The sequence below is a fragment of the Echinops telfairi genome, unplaced genomic scaffold (assembly GCF_000313985.2).
Source record: "Echinops telfairi isolate 266 unplaced genomic scaffold, ASM31398v2 ScPeMD7_7436;HRSCAF=8474, whole genome shotgun sequence".
Lineage (NCBI taxonomy): Eukaryota > Metazoa > Chordata > Mammalia > Afrosoricida > Tenrecidae > Echinops > Echinops telfairi.
In genome coordinates this window covers 7,303,981-7,312,535 of record NW_022111336.1, presented here as the reverse complement: position 1 = coordinate 7,312,535, position 8,555 = coordinate 7,303,981, and positions in this window count along the sequence as shown.

Sequence of the window (8,555 nt, the reverse complement as noted above, 5' to 3'; positions counted from 1 at the left end):
TTCATTTCTTGTATTATATATTTATCTGTATATGATTTAACAGTTCATTTCTTGTTATATATCTAATTATCTTTATAAATAAATACATTATCAGCAATTTGGTTTTTTCTCTCTAGAGAACCCTGTCTAACACAGTATTTCCAGACACTCTACTTGTGTTTTACTTATTTAGTCTCAAGGCCCATGCAGTTGTCCCCGTATTGGTGTTGTTAGTTGCCATGAGTCTGTGCTGCCTCATGGCAACCATGTATAACAGAACTAAAACCTTGCCCAGTCCTGAACCATTCTCATGATCATTAGTATGTTTGAATACATTGCTGCAACCATTGTGTCAATCTATTGCACTGAGGGTTTCCCTTGCCTTTGCTGGCCCTCAACTTTAGGAAACATGATGATGTTCTTCAGAGGTCAGTCTTTCTTCATGATGTGTCCAAAGTAAGTGAGTTGAAGTCTCTCACAGTATTTTGTGATTCACAGGACTTTCATTGGCTAATTTTCAGAAGTATTTTCATCACACCTTTCTTCTAATTCTGTCTTCATTTGGAAGTGGCACTGAACCTGGCACCTGCCCCCTGTGGGTAACTTTCCTGGTATTTGAATTACTAGTGGCATAACAAAAGGAAGCCATCACAATATGCTAAATTGACAAACGGACAGAAGAAGATAGATATTACCACTTCCATTATGCAGATAATGACACAAAGGCTTAGACAAATTAAGTCATCCTCATTTACATTCATAAAGAATATGTTTAGATTCAAACAAGATGTATGTGATAGTTCTTGCTATTTCACTTAAAAGCTGCTATTTTTTCATGTAAACACAATTTCAGGAAGCATTGCTTAGTAAAATTTCCAGTAGCTGACATTTTTTTAGTGAAATTTGATAAATTTTCACATGGAATATTTTGCTCTAGTTGCTATTTATCCTATCACTTCAATTCTGCTTTGGAGTTAATCTAGAATATCTTTGTTTTGACTACTCATGCAAAAGTATCTGAGTTATTTATATTTCCAATTTTTCGCTTTTAAAAGTTATTTTGCTTTATTGCTGTTGAGAATATGCACAGCAAAATATACACCGATTCAATAATTTGTACACATATATCTCAGTGATATTGATTACATTCTTCAGGTTGTTTAACCACTCGCCCTCCTTTTCAGAATTGTTCCTCCCTCATGCACTCACTACCCTCTAAATTTTCTATCTACTCTTCCAAGCAAGCTGTTGTTATAATTTGGTATCTTATAAATAGCTCATATACATTTGTATATATGCTTGTATATAATTGTATTTATTGTGTTGTTGATATTCAGAATATATACATCAAAAAAGCAAACAAAAACAACCCCCCCCAAAACCCCATAGTGATACCATAGGACAGAATAGAATTGCTCCCTAGAGTTTTTGAGTGTGTAAATTATTTAGGGAAGCATACTGCCTCATATTTCTCCTTCAAGAAATAGGTGGTGGTTTTAAACCATCACTGTTTTGGTTAGCAGTACACCAGTTCTACAGTTTCCACATGTACCATTTAGTGACATTGATTATATTATTAGAGCTGTGTACGCATTCTCACCCCCTTACTAACATGAATTCACTGCCCCCTAAGGTTCCTATCTAATCCTTCGAGTTGCTAAATTGAGTAAATTTTAATCAAGGACTGAACATAATTAATGCTTGATAAACTATTTCAGATTTCACATCTTTCAACTCACCTCATCCCCACCAGGAAGCAAGAGTTAAAAGGTTGAAAACACTGGTGCAGAAAATGAAGATAAATATGTATGTCTCACAGAATCTCCTGGAATAGGGGCTTTGTTATAAATACCTTTTAAATCTAAAACTGCAACACTGATTAATTGACCTCAACCCTTTTACTTGTGTAAGCCTGACACTAGTAAATCATTTCAACTCTTTCTTATTCTTACATCTAACTATGAAAAAAATGTGTTTATTTTTCAAGGTTGCAAACCTCTTCTGATTCATTTTCTTTCTGGCTCTGCCCAGGTTTAGACCCTTGATAGCTTGTCTATTCTTGCTGTTTTTGTGAACATTTTCTCAACTTTTGAACCAGCTTGTACTGTTCTCTGAGCCTTTGTCCAAATCTGTAACTCACAAGCAAGTTAATACCATTATATACAAAATTTCACCTACTAATGTTAATGTAAAAATAATATAGATAACTATATACATCAAATTTGATATCTATATGATTTGATATATATGGGAATGTTCAGTTAAAGACTAGTTTTGTGGTTCCAATGATGGATCCGGTATCAAATTTTTATTTCTCAAAATGAGTGAACAACAGAAAAAGCCTCACAAAATATGAGTACAACCAAATCAAAGAGGTTGATTATGTACATTCGTGGAATGTACACTACAGAAATTCCAGAGGCCTAATTCATGTAAACATTAGAATGCATGACACTCCTATATATATTCAGTACACAGTCTATATAACTGAATATGCTGACCCTGAAAGTAAGCATCAATATTACTTCTTGTTCCCTATACCCAGAGAGAAAAGGAAAGCATACTGAGCTCGCAGAAGAGTAAACGATGCCTTATTCCTGAGTCTTCTCAAGGCCTAGCACTGTACATGCTCATAGTTAAAGGAAATTGTTGACTTGTCTTACTTAGTCCAGGTTCTCTAGAGAAGCAAAACAAGTGAAGCTTACATATAAGTGTGTATAGCGAGAAAGGCTTATTTTAAAGAATTTTTTCACACAGTTGTAAAGACAGGCAAGTTCCAAGTCTGTGGATCAGACAAGTATGAATACTTACAAGGGCCGATGATCTTAATGTTGGCAGGTCAGGTATCAGGCTTCTTTCTGTAGATGCTAATGAATCCTAGGTTGGCAGGTAAGATGGAAACCTGCTGACAACTCCCAGGATTGGCAGACAATATGGTTGGCTGCTGATGCAAAAGTTTAAAGAAGAGGTAGGAGGATGAACCAGGTTCAGGATCCAGAACCAGTATATAGCAAGCATGCTTTTCCACAGCCTCCACTTGTATTGGAAATAGACCACACTCCCAAGGAAACCTTTCTCAATTCTTTGTATTAGAATTGTGAACTGAGTAAGAATGTTGTCTCCCACCCTAATTTTCATACAAATGAATGGGTGTTCATAGCAGATCTCAGAACAGAAGTGATTACATTGTGATAAATCTCATAATAGAGGGTTACTCAGTCTTAACTCGGAAGCCCTGATGATATAATGGGTTACATGTTGTGCTGCTAACCACAATGTCAGCAGTTTGAAACCACCAGCATCTCTAATGGAGAAAGAGGAGACTTTTTACTCTCATTAAGAATGATAGCCTCAGAATCCCACAGAGGCAGTTGTATTCTACCCTATAGGTTTGCTATAGAATTGACTCAATCAGAGTGAAAGGTCTTAATTGCCAAACCACTGAGGATCCTTACCCAGTCAAATTGACATAAAACTGTAACAAAATCCATTGTGTTCAGTAACCTACAGCTGGGCTGGTATAATGGTTATAAGAGACTTCTGTGTGAGTAACTGATTAGGTATTATAGTAGTTCTTTTAAAAGTTAGGCTTTTCCCTCATCTGGATCATATGAGGCTATAATTCAACAACTAGGAATATAGAGGTTCTGTGCTTCAAATCCACTAGAATTATTCAAAATATCCAATCCTAGGGAAACCCGTGTAACTTAGATAACCTCATCTCACATAAGCAGTCTTCTACAACCATAAATTGCTATTTTCTCATCCCTAGATGCAAACTTTTTTGTGGCCCTGCCTGGTAGCCTTCTCTTCTTTGGAACTGTATGTAACAGCCAGTCTTCTTTTTATCTATGTAAGTGTCGTGTCCTACCATCCAAAGAATCTAAAGAACAAATAATCATATGTAACAGTACATGATTATAAGAGCTGTCCATCCAAAGGAACACACACTTTTTTCAAATTATGTCCAAAATGCCCCTACAATTTAAGCATAGGATTCTGTTTTACTGTTAACAACTACTCTATAATCAAATTGCATCTCCTGATTAGAACTTAAGGCCCACCCACACTCCTCAACAAATTTGGTAGACAGATGAACAACCAGGGGGAGATAGTCTTTTTAAAAGGATGAATTGCATTGGGCATGAAGGCTGGGCTCTGTATGGTGAGATTTCCTGTGTCTTCTTACTTATTTCAGGCTAAATGCAATTTTCTACCCCCTTAATCAGAATGCAACTTCTGTTTAAAATTTCTTTAGCAGTTTAAAAGAACCCCGATGGCACAACGTGTTAAGCATTAGATGAGGATGTCTGGTCCAAGAAAGATTTAGTCTCCAAAACCCTATGGAGCAGTTCTCCTCTGTCCTGCAGCATTACTATGCATCAGAATCTACTTATTGGCAGTAAGTTGTTGCATTGGGAGTTTAATACATATTGAATAAAGTAAAATGTGAAAATCTGCCCAGATATCACTCTGATCTTTCCCCCAAAGTACTGCCATTTCATCTTTCAAGCCTGAGCTTAGATGTCACTTCTAGAGAGAACCTTTTCTAGCAGTGGCATTTAAATATGTTTTAAGCGAATCCATCTCATTTTAGGGTTTTCCACAAGATCTAGATGGTTCCTAGTTAACAATCATTGCCATACGCTCATGTGAAATTTTGCATGGTTTCTTTGTGTGTTTATTTTTCGGACAGTTTAGAAAAATTTCAGAGCAACATGGAAGGTGTTGAAAGGTAAACTTTCTTCCTACTCAAGACAAAAAACAAACAAGCAAAATTCTAATTTTTGTGTTTTAAAAATCGTTTCATTGGGGGCTCGTACAACTCTTATCACAATCCAAACATACAACCATTGTGTCAAGCCCATTTGTACATTTGCTGCCCTAATTATTCTCAAAACATTAGCTTTCTTGAGCCCTTGGTATCATCAGCTCCTCATTTTTCCCCTCCCTCCCCGACCCCCTTATTCATGAACCCTTGGTAATTTATAAATTATTATTATTTTGTCATGTCTTACACTGTCCGATGTCTCCCTTCACCCACTTTTCTGTTGTCCATCCCCAGGGAGGCATTTATATGGAGATCCTTGTAATTGGTTCCCCCTTTCTACCCCACCTTCCCTCCACCCTCCTGGTATTGTCACTCTCACCACTGGTCCTGAAGGGTTCATCTGTCCTGGATTCCTTGTGTTTCCATTTCTGCTCTTTACCAGTGTACATTCTCTGGTGCTACACTGCACCTTGGCTAGCTTGTTTCCTCCCTGTGACCCTTCTGTAAGAGGATGTCCAGTTGCCTACAGATGGGCTTTAGGTCCCCACTTTGTACTGCCCCTCATTCTCAATGATATGATTTTTTGTTCTTTGATGTCCAATACCTGATCTCTTTGACGCCTCATGATCACACAGGCTGGTGTGTTTCTTCCATGTGGGCTTTGTTGCTTCTGAGCTAGTTGGCCGCTTGTTTATCTTCAAACCCTTAAGACCCCAGACACTATATCATTTGCTAGACAGGAACCATCAGCTTTCTTCACCACATTGGCTTAGGCACCCGCTTTGTCTTCACCGATCGTGTTGGAAAGGTGAGCATCATGGAATGCTAGTTTAATAGAACAAAATGTTCTTGCACTGAGGGAGTACCTGAGAGGAGGCCCAATGTCCATCGGTGACCTTAATACTAAACCTATAAATATATGCACATAGATCTATTTCCCCATCATCATATATAAATATATTTACATGCCTGTATTTCGATCTCTAGAAATGCCCATTGCCTCCTAGTTATTTCCTCTATTTCCCTTTACTTTCCTTTTGTCCCACTATCATGTTCAGCCTTCATTTGGGTTACAGTAATTCCTCTCAGTTGCATTACCCTTGATCAAGCCCTACCAGGCCTCTTACACCCTCCTCGCCACTGATTTTGGATCACTTGTTGTTCCCTTTTCCCTGGGACAAACAAAATTCTCATGGACTGGAAGGTGATCAGGGATCTGGCCTTTGGGAAATATATGAGTAGGAAAAGGAAAGGAAGTAAAACATATAATTATTCATTCAGTTAGGGCTGAAGGAGAGAGGATAAATGCCCCTTGCTTCAAAGAAAGATGTTTTCTACTGGAGAGCAAAAACTTCTTTAAATTTTTTAGCGCTGCTCATGCTGAACTTTGTCATACAAATTGGGAAACATTCATTATGTACTGCAGATAATAACTTCTATATGTGTCTTCCTATAGGCCCAAAAAGCAGTGGATACAAAATACAAAGCATTTTCCATTTACCTTGTAAATGGATATAGTCTGATGATTGAGGAGTTGAATAGTATTTTCCTTTTTTGGTAGGCATATCAGCAAAGTTGTCTTTGGCACCAAGAACCATTTTCTTGAACTCAAAGACAATCTTTTAATAGAATAATTATGGTTGAAAGACCTGATGGATACCTGACAAGAGGTTCTCCTCATCTTGATTACATGGAAAAATGGCCAGGAGGAGACGCAGACTGTGGAGATGGAGCTGACCGTGACCAGCGCTAAGTTTCAAAGCTCAAACAAGAATCCTGTTGACAGTAGGGTGTTCTGAAAAGAAAATAGTTTTAGCATTGACACTATCGACTAAGGTGCAGTATATCTATCTATGTAACAGATACATAGGTAAAGACAGCTATGGTGGAATGAAAACTAAACTTGTAATCAGGACATGTGGGTTAGGTCTCAGCTGTGGTTCTTAATACTTATGGCATCTTGGAGAGCTACAGTTCTAGGAATAAATTCTTGTTTTTAAAATTATCTCTAAGGATATTTTGAATTCTCAATTTCTATGTAACTCTGAACCTATTTTGTCATTGTAGCAGTTACCATAGGTAGAAATATAGCAAGTCGTATTAATGGATAAGTAGGTTGGTGAAAAGACACCATACACACACACACACACACACACACACACACACACACACACTGATAAAAGGGATGAAAGAGTAAGCCGGCTGTTCATCAAAATACTAGAAATATAAGATAATTCAAGATTTAGTTTGTTAAAAATCCAAAATTTAACAACTCCCTCACTTGCAGTAAAAATTCTTTTCAGGCTTAATCAGTAGGGATGTCCTAATTCAGGAAGTTGGCTAGAAAAGCCATTAAAGTAAGTAGCCAGGTACAAAGTACCCCACTCAGAGGCCTCAGTTTGGTATAGCCAGGCATGGAAACATCACCTCAATTTAGATAAACAAAAGTACATGAAACTTCAAGGGATGGTGAACTAATGGTCCTTAGAAAAATGTAAATATTTCAAAACTTGACTTCTAATATTATTAATTGTATCCTGTGATTATTGTAAAAACCTGCTAATCTCTTCCTGTGACATTGTAAAACCCCACTAATCTCTTCCTGTGATTATTGTAAAAATTTGCTTCTGTCACATAGCTTAAGCAGTGGTTTTCAACCTGTGGGTTGTGACCCCTTTGGGGACTGAACAACCCTTTCAGAGGGGTTGCCTGATCCCTAACAGTAGCAAAATTACAATTATGAAGTAGCAATAAAGATAATTTTATGGCTGAGGTGTCACCACAACGTGAGGAACTGTATTAAAGGGTTGTGACATTAGGAAGTTTGAGAACCACTTTAAGGTAGACAATTTGCTTGATTTTCACTGGATTTTTGAAGCAGTTTGGAGCTAGCAACAACTCCTATTTCCTTTTGTCAGTGGTTGAATAAATAAACTCAGAATTTCTCTAATCAATTTGGTCTCTTTGGCTGAACAATAACAGGCACTCGTTTTTCTGCTGACATTAACAGGAGGGTTCAAGGAGAAATTACATGATCTTTTAATTCCAATTTTCCATAAAAAAATTTTGAAACACCACAGTGTAATTATTGTCGAGTTGATTTTTTATTCATGGCAAATCCATGTGTCTTTGAGTAGAATTGAGCTCAATAGAGCAATAAAATTTCCAATGACTGATCTTTGGGAAGTGGGGTGCCAGACTTTTCTTCTGAGGCACCTTTGGGTGAACTCAAACCTCCAACCATTCAGTTAACCACCAAACATTTACATTATCCAGGGACTCTCTTTTTATATACAAACATATAGACAAATCGTTATCTATGTGTGTGTGTGTATATACACGCACATACATACATACATGTAAGAGCCCTGGTGGTATAGAGGTTACCTGTTGGGCTGCTAACCACAAAGTCAGAAGTCCTAAGCCATCAAGTACTCTTCAGAAGAAAGAAGAGGTTTCCTACTCCTGTAAAGAGTTACAGTCTTGGAAACACACAAGGGCAGTTCTACTCTGTCCTATTGGGTCACTATGAGTCAGCAATGACTCAACAGCAGTGAATTGAGTTTTAAACATATAGAATGTCATCATGCATTCCACGGGTCTTCATTTCATTTCACAAATAAGATTTTTTTTATTTGCAAAAATAGTAATATATCACTGATCTATTATTAAAAATGTAAGTAGATCTTAAAACAAACTTTCTGGGTTATGAAAGAGGGCATTAAATTTATCCAAAAGTTTTTCCTCCCCCAGATGAATTTATTTCAGAGGACAGCACTGAAGCTGCAGCTCAGGGAGAGGGACA